Source organism: Bos indicus, chromosome 7 (assembly GCF_029378745.1).
Source record: "Bos indicus isolate NIAB-ARS_2022 breed Sahiwal x Tharparkar chromosome 7, NIAB-ARS_B.indTharparkar_mat_pri_1.0, whole genome shotgun sequence".
In the NCBI taxonomy this organism is placed as follows: Eukaryota; Metazoa; Chordata; class Mammalia; order Artiodactyla; family Bovidae; genus Bos; species Bos indicus.
This window is the reverse complement of record NC_091766.1, coordinates 70305513-70323364: the sequence shown is the minus strand read 5'-3', so window position 1 is coordinate 70323364 and position 17852 is coordinate 70305513. Positions and strand designations below refer to the sequence as shown.

The 17852-nt window shown below is 42.2% G+C and overlaps 1 protein-coding gene across 8 annotated transcripts in view; it reads left to right on the top strand.

Moving 5' to 3' along the window:
* Positions 1 to 17852, top strand: part of EBF1 (EBF transcription factor 1) — a 429858-nt gene that overhangs the window by 168873 nt on the left and 243133 nt on the right. The window lies entirely within an intron of this gene.

Genomic DNA, 17852 nt, shown 5'->3' with positions numbered 1-17852 from the left:
ACAGCTGTGACCATGCACCACCATACACCTCTGGGAATTGCTTAAAAGTGATACGACATTTATCTGTCAAGTGAAAAATACTGCTGTGGGGAGCGCCATATGAACACATGAGCCCTTCTTCCTCAAGGTTTGTATTGAGCTGGGGAAGGGTTATCAGAAGAGAATTTGTTCTTAGTGTGAATGAGAGGATGAGTATGCAACATGTGGCAACTAGAGCATGGGAGTTCCCGGTTAAATACGTGTCGGGTGTATTTGAATGTGACCATGTGATCAATTAAGAGACTCATTCAGTGAACATTTATTGAACACACACAATGGGGAAAGCCTGCATTTGTTGCATATACAGCCATCTGAAGCAGTCTTAGATTGGCCAGCTGTGTCCAGATTGTGCATGGGTCACCTTTTTTGTCTTCTACAAAATTATCTTGTTGAAGTGGCCTCTTTTGGGGAAAGCTTGAATATCATTTCTCTCCTATGATCTATGTTCTTACTGATGAAAATGTTTTAAAAGAGCGAGAAGAATGATAGATGGGCACACCATCACAGTATAGGAACTATGGTAATATAAACATTAACTCTGCTAAAATGCTTTTGTGGTTTAATAAGAGTGATTATGGATCAGGATATTAACATTCATCCATATGGTGAGAAATTGTATAGGATTACAAGGAGAGGAGGAAACGGTACAAGAGAGGAGATGTAATTTATACAAAGATGAAATCAAAAGTGTCTGGTATAAAAAAAGGAGGGGCCTTGAAATCCATTGGCATTTCCAGAAAATATTCCATGACCTCCTCCTGTTGCAAATGTGCCTTTTACCATCGCAGGGCGATAAAATGCCACGAACCAGCTCCAGAGTACAATTAGGGGCTTGTGTGATATGGCGAGCAGCCATTCCATACTTGAGAGTTTTCATTGTATAATTAAAATAAACTGCAGGGCAGGAGGCAGGAGACGAAGTGAGGGAGGAAGGTCCGGCTAAAGCATATTCAGACATGACATTTTCTGATGTCGATAACCATCAGGAGCTTGGCTTCTCTGTCCAGGAAGACAAGAATGTCACATGTCAGTCAAAGGCACAGCCGCCAAGCAGGGCTTGAGACGGAAGGGAGCCACACAGGGTCCCTTTGGCTCCGGCAGAGCTTGGACTGGCCTTGTCTCAGGCTTTAATTGTGCTTTCTTTGTGTCAAGGGTGTCCGCATCTGGATTTCTGATAGGTAGTGACAAATATGGAGAGATAGCAGGTAGTGAAAATTTTACTTTTCCCTTTCAAGCTGGGATTCTAGGCCATTCTTAATCCCAATAGAATAGATAAATTAATGTACCCGAGAAGCAATCTCAGAAAGGCTTATATTTTTAAGAGCCATTTTAAGCAGTTTTGGCCCTTATTCAGTGTACTTGTGTAATGACCATGCTCCAATGGCATAATTCTTTTTTTTTTTTTTAAAGCATGGCAGTGTATATTCTTCCATGGGGGGGTTGCTTTGTTGCTCTATTTGTATCTTGTAGTAAACCAGTGTCCTATTCTTTGGCTGAGTAGAAGCTGCTATTGGTCTGCCCTCAGGCTTCTCCTGACATCTGAGACACCAAACATATGTGTGAGAGGAACCCAGATCACCCTGAGCAAAGAAGGGAGTGAGGGCTCCACCCTCGGAGAGTGGGAGGTTTTGACACCACCCTGCATCCCGTCTCGTCCCCATTGCAGGAGAACCTGGAACGTCTGTTCCTCATAGCAGTCTGTCACTTTTGGCTCCTGAATAGTTCTTAGGAAGTATACCAACCCTCTAGGAATGAAGGATTTATTACTTTTATGGATCATTAGAAGTTCTTCAGTATATGCTAACATTCTTCATGTTGCAACTTAAGAGAAAAATACGGAGAGGATTAGTGTTTTACAGGCCAAGGTTGGATTTTAATGGGGTAAGGATGCTTAACTCTTTAGTGAGGGACTGCTATAAAATAAGCTGCTCCAAATTGCTACTGTTCAGCCCTCATTTCTGCCTACAAGGGAAATGATTCTCATTCCAAGTCTATTTCAGGTATAGCTTTGCTCTGACATGATTACTCATCCTTTACAATTTCTGTTGGCTGCAATCCTTCTGCTTACCTTCCAAACTCTAAAGTTATCAGTTGCCACGACATAGATTGGAAAGGACCTTAGAAGCTGATGAATTAAAAATACACTAGTCTCTCCTCCTTACACAATTCCCTTGCTGATGGCTGCCTGGAGTGCTTTTTTGAGAAGTACAGTAAGGAAACAGTGCTATGATAAAGCAGTGACATCTTTCCATGTATAAAGATAGAGCAGAGTGAGGTGACTGTAGGTATTTTTTGTTATCACTGATTTTGCCTAATCTTCTTATTTTCTATAGATCATGAGAGATGTTTTGAAATGATTTGATAGGTCATGACTTACAGCAGTTGTGCTGTGTAGAATATTCCAGTGCTCCCTCTACCTCATCCAGGCTCTCTTCTGTCTTCCATTTCTACTTTCTATTTCAACTGAGATTTCAGGGATGGTTCCAAATTTTCCCAGGCATACAGGCTGCTGCTTAGAACAGGCATGAGCATGCTGTTAGTAATGTCTACTCAGCTTCTGATTCTAGAAGCCACACTACTTCTGAAAGTTACGTAGGAGGTTTTATATTCAGATTCAGTAAAGAACACGTACTGTTCAGAAGCCTTTTCATATGGATGGATCTGATCAGGGTGCCACTGATAACACATAGCATAACTGGAATTCATGACTTAGTTTTGAATTGTTTTATGGCTGTCTATGTGATAGGTTGTAGACTCCAAAGGAGCAGGTTTGTTGTTTCTCGTCATTTCAGTGTCCCCAGAACCCAGCACCGTGTCTTATACATAGTGGATGCCCAGTAGATACATGCTAAATACATTGAATGAAGGGCCATCAGGAAACTTCTGGACTTGGGAGGCCAGCCCTGAAGGATCCCTAAAGACTGTCTAGTTAGAATGATGACTGGCCTGTGTGTCATTCTGGCCACTCTTTGCATTAGTGTCATGAGACAGGAGATTCAGTTTGTTCAGATGACTGCCCTCGATTCGTCTGACTCACCATGAGTCATTCTAGTCAGTCTCCTAGAACAGTCTTCTCTTCCTCCTTCCTCCCCTCCTTCCCTCCCTCTTTCCTTCCTCCCTCCCTCCCTCCCTCCCTCCCTCTCTCTCTCCCTCCACCTCTCTTTTCTCCTCTTCCCTCCCCTGCTTTCCTGTTCCTCCTCTTTCTTCTTTAAAAATATCCTGGTGAAGGCCCTTTTCTTGTCTTCTTTGCCTTTTCTACCATTCTCATCCAGAGATATATGGGGTTAAGCTTGGATCATTGCAGAGACTTTCCTTGATGGCCACTGCACTCAGCATTTCTCCCTTGTAGTGTATTGAACCTTATGGTTTTGTGCTCCCTTAAAGGCCTCCTTATCATACCACTCCTCCTTCAAAACCTTTCCTGGTTCCCTGTTTCCTTGCATGCGAAATTAAACCCCTGTTTGAAATTCATGATAACCGGTAATCTGTCCCCATTTACCGAATCCTAGGGTCCACTGAAGCTTAATAACCATTCTCATTTACCGAGGCTGGTCACTGTGATAAGTGCCTTTCCCCTGTGGAGTTCTAGGTTTTGCTGTTATCCTCCATTCATAAATGAAGTGACTGAAGTTTAAAGACTTTAACTGTAGGTGATTCTGTTTCACTGCTCATTTCCCAAGGTTCCACAACCAGTCAGTTATAGAGCCAGGATGTGAATGCAGGTGGTCTGATTCCAGAGCTAGGGCCCTTGGCAACTAGTTCATGATTTTATGCTTGCTGTACATTGTATATTACCAGATTGGGGTTTCACAAATACAGTGACATGTGCTAAATTTGGTGATAGCTAAGGACACTGCTTCACAATGTTAAGAAGACATTTTATGTAGTACAGTATATATGTTTTAGTTTAGAGAGCAGAATTTCTCAGTGCAATCCTTTAAATGATCTGTGTGTTAATATCTGAATTTTTACTCACTTTTTTCTTTCTTGTCAATATTGGTAGTAAAAGCATATTCCGTACTTATAAAATGCATCTTTTTTCTAATAGCCACATTCTTTTTTTAACTTCAGAAAGTACTAGAGAAAATGTCAGCTGTAAACTATTTGCAAATATACCAAGGCTCCCAGACTCTTGGGGTATCCTTGGATACTTTAGAGGAGAAACTGGGTTTGAATAATTTAGTGGAAACCCCTGATGATGTATGTGTGTATGAGTGTGTATTTCTGCCCACATAGTGTGTATTTGTGTGTGTCAGCAGGACGAAGAGGAAGAGGACAGAGAAAGATGGATAAACAATACTAAGCATTGACTATAGGTGATTGGCTATTCCAAGACAAAGCAACCAATGAAACAAATTCCTGCCTCAAGAAGTCATTTTCTAGAAGAGGTTCACTGCATTTGGACACATTCCTGATATGATCTGTCTAGTCTTGACTGCATGGATCCAACCTCTTACAAATGTGTGTGTCTGGAGTGAGGATCTTGTTCACTCACAGCAAACCTGAGGATTTGGTGCTTGAATGGCTCACAAAAAGCCCCACGTGCCATATGCTCATCTGTTCATTTGCTGTTCACCCCAATACAGGTGGTTATCAGCAGCAACAGAGGATTGTTTTCACTTTTGTCTTTTCCTGAGGCTAAGAGCTTCACCCTAATGATCTTCAAGGTGGTTGACATTTTCAATTAAACTCTGCTCAGTCAGACAGACATAACTTCTCACAAGAAACTGTCAGGAGCTGTCTCCTGCCCAAATGTTACACAGATAATGATTATAATAATAATTGGTTTCAATTCATCCACAGGCCACTCTTTCATCTGAAGTGGTTTTATACCAGGGATAGACCACAGTGTAGGACCTTTGATTCGGGATTCACTTTCTGTTAAAGCCCATCCCTCTATTTGACCAGTGGAAGGCAGAAGACTAGCTTTGCACAGGAGAGCCCATTCCATCTCCTGCCCTTATAAAGGGCTGGGAAGAGGGTTCCTTGTTAATAAACACCCTATCCTATTTGTCTCCCTAAGGATATTCCAATAAATACAGCAACCAAATAGTTTAGCAATATAGTTGAGATCTTGGGCTCTGGAGTTAGACAGACTCAAATCTCAGCTCCACCACTTGCCAGCTGTCTGTCTAAGCTTTTGTTTCCTGGTCTCTCACCTTGGGCTGATACCACTAATTATGCTTAAATGGCCTGAATCTGGTAGCCTCGCAAATGGCTATAGATGCTTCTATACTTATCACTCCTCCCGAGACTCACCCTCATCCGATGTGGGACCTCTCATTCTTGGCACATCCTACCCTTTTGGTTTCAGAAGGTGTGTAGGGTGAGTAAACATCCTGGGCACAGTCTTCATCATCTCCTCTCGCAGGTGGAGCAGTGTGCATGTGCCATGGCTGTACCACTGTTTAGCTGGTTGCTTTGTGGTTCTCTCACCAGCAAAAGCTGCCACTGACAGTCTCACTAAACAGGAGTGGGGGCAAGAGAGGTCTTCCCAGGGTGCGCCTGGACATGGTTTGGTGTGCAGCTGTCTACCAGGTAAATGAAACAGGAGGGCCGAGTTGAAAGGGGCCTAACAAAACCCCTGGGCAAAGTCCCTAGTGAGGAGAGCCATAAGAGGGCATGCAAATGTATTGCCTGAGATGATTTCAGAATTCTGAAGTAGAATATTTGGACTCCATAATCCAGGACTTTTGTTAGCTGGGTTGCTGTATTTCTGTATGGGATCCTGGGGTCCATAAATCTAAGAAGGATGGATTTCCATGCTGGCAGTAGGGCAGACAATTTCTGAGTCAAGGGACCATTTCATAGCCTCGCATCTCCCCTTGGGAAGGCAGACATGGTTGATATTGACTGCTCACTGGTTAGTTATTTGAAAAGTGGCAGACTTTAGGTTTCCTTACAAATTATATCTCAGCTGTCTACTTCTGCCAACTCATACCACAGAACAAAGTCTGATTGTGTCACTCGCTCGTGTTCATAATAAAGTCTAAACTTGATATTCAAGAGACTTGTGACCAAGATAGCTTCCTTACAGTTGAATTTCACTTTAATTCTATCCTTGAGGTAATGGTGCTAGAGATTTTCAGCTTCTGCGCCTTTGCTTATTCAGGTCTCTCTGTCTGGCATACCTGCATTCTGAGTGTCTTCTCTACATCCTATATTCTACCAGCCTGTTCTAGAAAGTTTTCCCAACTCCATTTCCCCAACCCAGCTGAAAATGTGTGTCCTGCCTCTGAATTTCCATAGCACTGTGTATGACAGTCACTTTTGGCTCTGTACCTTGTTGGCATGTTATTTATATGTTTATCTTCTCTTCCTGCCTAGTCTGTAAGTTCTTGGGGATGAGTTTCTATTTGTCTTTGCATTTTCCAGAAGACCCAGCCCTTTTCCCATGCATGTTAAATACTCAGGTATGCATGGAATCTATGAAGAGCATGAAGTACCCACGGACCCCTTTTAATATGAGGTTTCTTGAATCATTCACCTTGTGTGCCAAGTCTCAAAGTTATAGCAAGTCTCAGAGTTACAGCAGAGAGTGAGTTGGCTGCAGCTCCTGTCCTCTTGTGGACTGGTGACCAAGTAGGACAAATTACCATATGTTGTATTAAGTGATTGCACAGAGCTAAGTGTGTGTGGCTCAGATGCTGATTGGAGGGGCCCTAGCCTACCCTTTGCCAGATCAGGAAAGACATTTATAGATAACTAATGAGAACCTACGGAATAGCTCAGGAAACTACTCAGTACTCTGTGGTGACCTAAAGGGGAAAGAAAGTGAAAGTCACTCAATTGGGTCCAACTCTTTACGACGCTATGGAGTCTGCCAGGCTCCTCTGCCCATGGAATTTTCCAGGCAAGAATACTGGGGTGGGTTGCCATTTCCTCCTCCAGGGGATCTTCCTAACCCAAGGATTGAACCTACGTCTCTTATGTATCCTGCAATATAGGCTGATTCTTTACCGTCTGAGCCACCAGGGAAGTTCAGCCTAAATGGGAAGGAAATCCAAAAAAGAGGGGCTGTATGTATGTATTCACTGTGTTGTACAGTGGAAACTAATATGACACTGTAAAGCAACTATACGCCAATAAAAAAAAAAATTTTTTTTTGAAAGTCAACAGTTAAGGCTAGGTCCTGAAGGAAGAGGATCAGTGGAATGTTCTGGACTGAATTTCCTTCTGTCCAATTGATATGTTGAAACCCTACCTGCCAGTATGATGGTATTAGGAAATGAGACCTTCGGGAGGTTACTGGATTTATGTGAGGTCCTAAGGGTAGGGCTCATAAAACAGGGATGAGAGACTAGAGTGTGCGTCCTCTCCTATGTGAGGATAAACAGGATGGAAGTCAGCCAGTTTGTAAACCTGGAACCCTACCATGCCAACCCTCATCCGGGACTTCCCAGCCTCCAGAACTCTGAGGAATACCTTTCTTTTGTGGAAACTGCCTTAAAGTGTGGTATTGTGTTATGGCAGCCTGAGCATAGGAATGAAATCCTGAAGGTGGGGAGAGCATGAGAGTGTTTGGTACTGGAGGAGGAGCAGGGACGAGTCCTGGCGTGGAGGGGAACACAGGTTGTTTGAGAAACCCTAAAAGGGGTGTGAGGCTGGGGCTGAGGGCCCTGGAAGGTGAGTTTGTGGAAATCTTTGTGGGTACTACAATCCATGTTAACAATATTGGACTCTCTTCTGAAAGCTAAAAGGAGCCATTTGATTGATCAAGAGAATATATTAAACTATCTCAGTTTTATCTTGGCCACTCAGAATCCCATAGTGGAGATAAAGAGTATCTTCTGAGTTGAAAGGGTCTCTTACAAAACAAAACAAAAATATCCCAGTTCCAGGAGCCAAGACTAAGGCACTTGAGCCAGAGCTAAAATTCCTTCTTCAAAGCCACGTTTTGCCTTCAAGTAGGAACACGCCGGGTCCACAGCGAGATATTATCCTCCTGACGCTTACTGGCAGCAAGGAGCCATGGAGGGTCTCTTGAAATGAATGGGACTGTTTCTTGAGTGGTGTATTGAGAAAGCACAATGGCTGCGGTGGGGGGGAGGGTGTTTCGGGGCGCAGTGCTTTCGGCGTTCGCCAGTGGGTGCCTGATGAAATACATCTCGATGTGTCATTGAAGTGCGGAGCCTGCGGCCCCGTGAGGTCACCTGTCCCACCCCCCCTGCGCCGGCAGATTGTTCCTCACTCTCTGTCTCTGCTTTTTGTCCAGCGGCTTTATGCACCTCAAGCGATGGGGCTTCCACGGCCTCCCTTGGGAAGCCGGTTCGCACTCGGATTGAGCGTGTTCCTAAGAAGGTTGCCCTGATCTGCAGCCCAAGGTTTCCTTCCTGTAATTACATCCCATCCCTCTCTGCTCTACCCCTCCGCGTGACCCTGAGCAATTCTTTCCCTTCATTGGTGTGCCTACACCCTTGCTCGGGGAGAGTATTTGATCCTCGGTCCTTTTTGTCATCCCTGAGCTTTGCTTATTCCTGGCTGGTGCTGGGGGAAAACCTTTACAAGTAGCTCCTGCAGCTGTTCTCTTTAATCCTTGTGGCTTCCCTTCTTTGATTTCTGTCCAATTTGCCTATTTCTTTAAGGGAACCAAAGGGCCCAGAATGCATCCTAGGCTTCCTAATGGTAATATATATTAGTCTTTTATATGGCAGACTTTCTCAATGATGCTAAACTGGTCTGAGTGGAAAATAAACCATTTAGAAAGATGGAGCTGATGCGACCCTCCTATGATAGGACTCTGGGCACTCGAGAGTGAGAGAAAAGTGAGTTTGACTCTATGGATCACCATCCCCCGCCCCGCCTCACACACGCCCATACCCTGGCAAACCTTAGTCCTCTGATACACGTGTGCCCGCACTTCACTGTACTATTGAGTGCAGTGTGTGTGCATGCTCAGCTGCTTCAGTTGTGTCCGACTCTTTGCGACCCCATGGACCCACTGCCAGGCTCCTCTGTCCATGGAATTCTCCAGGCAAGAATACTGGAGCCGGTTGCCATTCCCTACTCCAGGGGATCTTCCCTACTCAGGATGGAAGCCGTATTTCTTGCACCCCAACATTGGCAGGCAGACTCTTTACCACTGTGCCACCTGGGAAGTCCATTGAGGGCAGAGGTGGCATGAATTTAGACCATGGAGGGATGAGAATGACCCTGACAAGTTTCACTAAATCCAGCCTATTCCATAAGGCCAAGTTTTTGGGTTTGCTCTTCCACCATGCCCTCTTTGATCATCCTGACCCCACTTTGGTATGATCAAAAAGACTATGAATTTTCACGGCAATTTTGTAGCACTTGCTTTTGTGGCACTTTCTGTTCTCTATTTTATTCATATATCCATTCAGCAAGCATTTATCTAGCACCTTCTTTGTTCTTGCTGTTATGGCACATGCTGGGGGAAATGGAAGACCAACAAGATTAAAACCCCAGAACAGAGTTCTTGCCCTCAAGGAGCTTCCCTTGCAGAGGAGGAAGCCTGTGCACAGCCACACACATAGGCTGGGGAGAGGTGGACTGGGAGGACCGTGGTATGGGAGGGACATGGAAAAGACTGCCTTTCCCATTATGGATTCTGAGTTCATGCATGTGAGAAGAATCCCTGTCGATGCATCTGGGTGCCCTTCATGGTGCCTAGCATGTTCCTTCAACATAGTCGGTGCCTAGGTATACCCATGTGGAGGCATGCCAGGCAGTGTGCTAAACACTTTTTATGTGTATCTCATGAACAACTTTAGGAGCTTTTATTATTTCCATTTTTACCAAGGAGGAAACCAAGTCTCAATGATATACAATAACTCACCTGATGTCACACAGGTGGTCAGTGGTGGGGCCGAGGTTGTATTAAGATGCTTTATCTCCAGTGTTCCTTCTCCTGTCTGCTGTCCTGTGTGTATCGATTAGCCATTCATGCTTGGCTGAAATGGGAAACTGAGTCAGGAAGATGTTCACAAGGAAGGGAATTGAAGACCATTTTCTTTTTATAACTGATACCATCTTCCCTGTACTGGTACTGACACACAGCAAGAATGGGATCAGCAAGACATTTTGTACAGTCAGGCACCCTGGGAGCACACACAGATATTTATCTATCACTGGTGGTGTCAAGCAGATGATGGAAAGCTTCTCTCTCTCTCTCTTTTTTTAAAAGAATCTATATTAAAAAAAAAAAAGAAAGAATCTAGTAGCGTCATGTACATTGAGCCTGTCCATCTGCTAGACCAAATTCTACTGGATGGCAAAGGAAACTGGCCATTCAGTGGAAAGATAGCCAAATAAAAATGGAACATGAATCATCTGCATATTTGGAAAACCTCTGGGTATTTGACAGATTTCTGGTATCGTGTTGATATTGTCTTGTGTACTTAGCACTTAGTAGGTGTTCATTACATGTTTGCTTAAATGAGAACATAGCTACCACTTCTGGTGTATTTTATACTTTCAGGAGTGAGAGTTATTCTATTCTGTTGTCAAAATGTGCTCCAACCCAGAAGTGGCTAACTATAGTGATGGGATTGCACGGTCATTTTTAACAGGGTCTCTAAAGGGAAGACAGTTAGAGTTATTTTGCTTTTTTTGTATATGCTGCTGCCTTTTTAAAGGACTTCTAGGGGGATGAATCTAGTTTTCCTCCTGCTTACTCTTTTTGTCTAACTGAGTGTACGTGTGTGTGCGCACGCACAAAGTGAGAGCCTGCACGGTGAGCAGTGGATGTTCCACCTGCTCGCCTGTCCTGGCTTCATGAATGCTAATCTGGGAGTGGACAACAGCGCCTGTGCCCATGGCTCCCGGGGGTGGGGCTCCGTGGGCAAGCGGGGTGGCCATGCTGCAGCAGGCACATTTGTGTCACATCAGTGGAATGTTCCTCAGCTTCTTGGAGCCCACGGACTCTGCTCTTTGAGTTCACCTTAACTGCACCCTTGGAATATAGCTTCTGACCAGCTTCTATCTCTAAAATAACCCTGGCAAATCCCCTGTTCTCATCTTCTCTTGGGCAGAGGAATAGGCCTCAGTGAGGGTCATGGAGCTGGGGGAGGGACATGTACCCACCCAGGCACTTTCCTTGAGGTCAGGCAAAAACTGACTGGGCCCATCATTTCTCAGGATGAACACTAGTGTCAAGCTTTTTTTTTTTTTAATTTAAAAATATATTAAATAGACTTCAACCCTCACACATTAAAAATATATAGTGTATCCTTTAGCAACTCAATCTGGAGTCAACCTTCTGGGGTTTCACCTGAGTTTTGTCACTTTCTTGATGATTCTTGGCCAAATGAACCTCTATGAGTCTGTTTCCTCTTCTGTAAAATGGGGATAACAGTAGTATCCGCCTTGTATACTTGTGAATACAGTCATAGACATAAAGCATTTAGCTCAGGACCAGGCTGTAAATGTTACTTCTGCTTCTTTAGTAATGGCACTTGGTGGGTATGTGTGCAGGAACTGTGCTAAACACTTATATGCATTATGGCCTTTGAGTTTTACCACAGCCCGCTAAGGATGCTGGGGCTTTGAGAGATTAAATAACTTGCAGGGATTTGAATTCAAGTTTGATGCCAACCAGAATCTGCACCCTTGCTGAGTGTTTTGACACTGCCCATTGCAAAGCCTGAGAGTTGACATTTGAAGGGTTTATTTGAACTGTGGAAGACCTTTGAACTTGAGAGTTGGGAAATGAGGAAGGAAAAGGGGAGTCCCTGATCTTTCACTCCGGAAGCTTCCATTTGCCTCTGTCTTCCAAGTAACCTGCCCTCCTAACCCGACAGAGTAGCATGGCATCCAGTCTTGCAGGTAACTTTAAGAAGCCAATCCAGTCTGGCAATAATGAGGTTGCTTCTGTGTGTGTGTGAGTGAGTGAGAGAGAGAGAGAGTGTATGTGCGTGTATGTGTAGTGCACGATACAGCTCTGCATTGCAGAAGGTGAATGAAGGAAAGAAGGAGCCAGTGTGCTTGTAAATGATACATGGCTATAAAATGTGAGGCACTTCCCAGGAGCATTCAGGAGGGTCTGTGTCATCACCCCTGCTTGGTAATCGCACAGCACTGGCACTCATACACCCAGTGCACGTGTGTTCTTGCTTACCTGTGTGTGTGGGACACAGGGCAGATGTCCTGTGACTCCATGGTCTGTTTTCATCTGTATTTTAGGTGCTGACCAAGGGTGAGTTTTGCTTTTCTGTGGTCCAATAAAGAACAAAACACAAAGAGAGTCATTAAAAAGTGATATTACTACTGATCGTCATACTGTGTGGGTGTAAAGTAGTGGAGATGCTTGTTAAAAGGTTTGTACTTCAAATATATTCACTCAGGTTCTTTCCTTTTGGGGTATGAGCAGATCCCATTTATCTGTTTTTGTGTGTTTACTTCAAAGTAAACCAAAAATGCCCCCCAAAGATATTGAGCACCTACTATTTCTCCAGCCCTGTATTAATTTACTTAACTTTTCAACACCTGTTGAGAAAGCCATGCGCAGGTTAGAATCCCATTGGCTCAGAGAGGTCATGTCACTTTCCAAAAGTGACGGGTAAGAAATAGGACAGAGATGCAAACCTGAGACTCCTTATTCTCAGCTCTCTTTCCTCTTCCTCATGGCTCTGAAAAGGTTAAAACAACAACAGATAATTTATAAAACCTTTGATGAAGAGTTTAAATTTATTTTTGTTACTCTCCAGTTGGGCGAAATCTGTATGATTTTCTGAGCATCCCCAAAGCCCACGTATGTCCAGTTGTGTTACGAATCTGATTGGGAAATGTTCAGCAAACAATATATTGATCTCCTCATCTCCAGCTGACAAGGTAGCTTGCTGTGCACTCCTTTTCCCTGTCTTCATTTTTGTTGTAATTATGTTATCCTTCAGAAGGATGATGGTTGCTTAGTGTTGTAAATTTTCTCCTGGTAGCTGGATTCTCCCCCTCCTTTCTCTAGTGGAAAACATTTTAAACATCCCTTTAGGAAACAATCTCAATGAAAAGATTTAATTAGATATCAAAACATTTTCCCTTCTGTGCCTTGCATTTTATCTTTCAAAATTTAAATAATACTCAGTATGTATATATCAACAGTTTCCCATTGATTAAGAAAAGTAACGACAACAGCACAGCCAAAAAAAAACAAGCCTTGATTACACATGTTCTTAGCCCAGTGCAAACTTCTATAACTTGAGAGTGGTTTCAGAAGTTCCGAGGAATCATAGACAAGAGTGTCCATCACAGGTCATATTCTGTAATGTAAAAGAATCTGAAATAGCATGGGAACACACACACACACACATGCACATCTGAATCACTTTGCTGTACACTTGAAACTAACACAACATTGTAAATTAACTACACCTCAGTTAAAAGGAAAAGGGAAAAAAGAATAATATCCATCACTGTAAAAGGAATAAAGGAAACCTTTCAGGAAAATATTAGCTTACGTTCAGTTCAGTTCAGTCGCTCAGTCATGTCCGACTCTTTGTGACCTCATGAACTGCAGCATGCCAGGCCTCCCTGTCCATCACCAACTCCCGGAGTCCACCCAAACCCATGTCCGTTAAGTCGGTGATGCCATCCAACCATCTCATCCTCTGTCGTCCCCTTCTCATCCTGCCCTCAATCTTTCCCAGCATCAGGATCTTTTCAAATGAGCCAGCTCTTCACATCAGGTGGCCAAAGTACTGGAGTTTCAGCCTCATCATCAGTCCTTCCAATGAACACCCAGGACTAATCTCCTTTAGGATGGACTGGTTGGATCTCCTTGCAGTCCAAGGGACTCTCAAGAGTCTTCTCCAACACCACAGTTCAAAAGCATCAATTCTTCGGTTCTCAGCTTTCTTTATAGTCCAACTCTCACATCCATACATGACCACTGGAAAAACCATAGCTTTGACTAGATGGACCTTTGTTGGCAAAGTAATGTCTCTGCTTTTTAATATGCTGTCTAGGTTGGTCATAACTTTCCTTTCAAGGAGTAATCAAGGAGAATCTTTAGGATTCCAGATAGTGCTATCAAACAATTTAGGGCTTCAGATGTTGTATTCTTGCATCATATAAATCTGTAGGAACCTTTGTACAAATGGAGATGACTACTCTGGTTATAAAATGTGAAGGCATCTTTTAAAGGCGTGTTCTGGGAGTGCTATACTGAACATAATAGTAGTCCTAGCATTTCAGTATTCTCTGAGCTTCATGGGACTGAACAGTTATGTAGTTAATAGAGAAACAAATTTAGGCTAATTATGTTTTAAATTATATAATACTATATTTTATAATTTGGATAATGAACTTTATAAAATTCCTAATACCTTGGGTGCATTCCGAAAAAGATTATTGAATACTATTTTTAATATTTTTAAATGACTAATTTTTACAAAGTGGAAAAACAGATATTCAAGTTACTTTTCATTCTGTTTTTCAGAGATAACCATTGTTTGCATTTTGGTATTTGTTTTCTATTCATTTTTTAATGCTGACATGAATAGGTGTATTGAAATCTCTAAATATGGGCATATACCATATACAGTACCTGACCTCTTAAGCCCTCTTCCTTGTGGTTGTTATATTTATTAAGATGTGTTCCTTGAACATGTTTTTTAATGACTGCACAATATTACATCATGCGATAGAGCATCATTTATTTAACCAATCTGCCAATGTTAGACATTTAAGATTTTAAATTTTCATTATTGTAAATCATGCTTTGATAAGCGTCTCTGATTTCCTTATAATAGATTCCTAGAAGTGCAATTATGGGATCAAAGGATGTGAATGTTTTTAAACTCTAGATGCAATACCAGAGTGCTTCCTAGAGAGGCTGTGCTAGCTGATATGGCCCCCACCCCTCATGCAGGAAAGTGCTCAGCGGCCACACCCTCACTGCCACTGAACACTAACATTTATTTACACCTTTGCTTTTCTTTTGAGGAGCATTTGGGTGATAGCTGAAGTTAAGGTGGAGAAACCACAAAGAGAAGCAGAGACTTAAATCCCGGACAATAAACCCTAATTGGCAAAGGCCTTCTGGTTCTTCTAGAAACATCCTTCCCTTAATTCACAGATGAGGATGGATCTCCTGCTTCTATGAAGCTGCTCCCCATTTCACAGTCTCCTGGAGTGTTAGGTACCACTCAGCCTCTCCCTGTATGTTCTCATGTTTCATTAATGCACATTAGATAGGGATTTAGAGCTTTTACCACCTTGTTAATACTTCTGAGCCATTCTAATGTTTTTCCTATGCTCAACTCTCCAATAAAAAAACTGCTGACCTCCTGTACTTTTATGTAATACCAGAGCATTTTGAGCTTCATCTGCAGCTAACTGGTTGAAAAATGGCAAATTAAGTCAAAGTTTGGTTTGCTTCACAATGGTGAATCTTTAATTTTCCTGAGATGTTTCAGGGAATTGGTTAATAATTTTGGTGAAGACAGTCTGTGAGACATTCCATGAGGTCACCTAATCCAGCCTCCTGCCCTAGAATAAAATCAGCCCAACCCAGGGCTATAGTGAGGAAGAAAAAGCAAGTTTAATTTCTCAGTTACAACAGTTAAGTAAGTATCTTGAAAAAGCCCACTTAACTTGTCTTTGTCCTGATCTGTGCCTGGGCAGTCATTTGAAAAAAAAAAAAGGCAGAGTTTGTTTAGTTTGCTGTGAATTAGTACCATTGTTAAAGAATAGTTGCTGCTGTAAATTAGAATGGGTTTCCTTTGGCATTAAAAACAAATACACCTTGGATATAGAAAGCTTTGTGAGGGAGATAATCACTATTGTCTAAATCTAGGTAAGATATGAGAATTGCTACTTTGATGAAGGATTTGCCATCAGTGCCAGTCTCATTAAAAGAGAAACGGAAACCTTGTAGAACTCTTAACTTTGTGCAAGGTACGAAAGTGGGCTGCTATTGATTAACCTAAGAAAATCAAGGGCGACTATTTGGAATGACAGAGATGGTATAAATTGGTGAGCTGTCAGTTCTTTCTCTGACCTGGCTGAATTACTCTGCTCAGTATTCCCTATCTGTAGAATGGAATAATTTTATTGCTTCCCCCTATAGACCTCTCAGAAATGTGAAAAATAATTTTCAGTCCTTAGGAAGCATGGAAATTCACAATGTGATAATTAATTTCCCAAAGTGGGTCATACAACCAAATTATACTTGGGAGGCCGAAACCATTTTAGAGGAAGAAGTATCCAAAATGTCCTCATTCTTTTTCAAACCCAGTGCTGAATGACACGGTGGTGCAGCCTCTACTGTGGGTGGTGGGGCTACCCAAGCAGCTAGCCACGAGGCGGGCGGGCAGTTCTGAGTTGGCAGAGCAACAGCAGCAGCGACACAATGGCCAGACTCAGGAGAACATCTTTTCACCCCTCATCAGTCCCTTTGATTCCAGCTTTCTTTGATTAGTTATTTGCATGCTCATTTTTGTTCTGTTTCTCCCAGACAGGGTCCGTTAATTACTAAACAGGGGAGATTTTAAAAAAGAAAACAAGTCAGAGTGAGTCTTGCTTGCTGAAGTTTTGTTTTAGGTCCACTAATTTGAATTGGCAGCAAAAGAGGAAAAACATGCAACAGATACACCTGACTAACTTGCATTTCATATTTCTAACACTCAAAAGTACAATGCTTATGGTAATGAATTTTATCTATTACGAGGGAAAACAATCACCTTTGATGACATTATAGAATAAACACATTTAACAGCATGCTGAATTGCTGAAGTATCATTTTCAACGACCTCATTAGTGTCACTTAATTAAAACTTCCTGCTCTTGACTTTGATGCTGGTACGGGCAAAAACACAGAGGGAATTGAACAAACAACAAAAAAAGGGGGGGGGTGCATTTTCTAGTGATAAATCGCAGAGGTTGCTAATGAAACAAAATTATGTACCTTTTTCCTGCAACTCCGATAAAATAATATGAAACACACAGCAACTTTGCATCAAACAAATTAATCAGCTGTCAGCAGATTTGCCTTATAATAATCTCTTGCACTTATTGATCATTTAAAAAAAAGGGGGGCACCTTTTTTTCCCTCTGTACACAAGCATTAGGTTGGTGATAATTAAAGCTTCAGCTTCAGAAATGCCATAATAACCGTTAATTAGCAGGATGCTATTTTCAACATAATTTGCTAATTAGGCGGTGAGCTGGTATAGTGTATATACCTAATTATGAAGGGTCTTGTGCTGTAGACACATGTGACTGGAGTGTAAATGACACCATTATAGGGGTTCTAGCAAATTTTTTGAAAATGTGGTTTGTTCGGAAGTGCTTAGTTCTTTAGAGACTTCTTAGTACAGGGAATATTACTTTTGACTGTTTTGCTTGAGATTTAGAAGAAGAAACATTATATAGAAATATGCCATCTCTTTTATCCAGACAGTGGACAGACGGGATTACTAATTCTAAAAGGGGTTTGTTGCCCAATGTCTGATGCAAGGGCTGATAATTTAGGCACTGAAGTTGTGCTTTCTCAAACAGCAGAGAATTGTTCTCTATTTGTCTGCCACACACAATTCATCTGTGCACCAAGTTGCTGTACATCTTTTAATACTATATGCCTACGGTGCCTTGATTTTTCTGCTACATGCTGATAAACCTATACACTGTGTCGCTCAGCTTATTGGTCTCCTCTCGCTCCTGTGTTTCCCTCTATGTCATAAAGAAAACCTAGACTTTTCAAAAATGTTTATTTCTTCCTGGATTTTCTCCAGCCCGTTCCCTGTGTTGGATTTAAAAAAAAAAAAAAAAAAGGAAAAAAAATTTTATTTTAAAGAGAGAAATGATAAAGTTGAAAAGTAAGGATAAGCTTTCATGCAAAAGTCTCAAATTATATG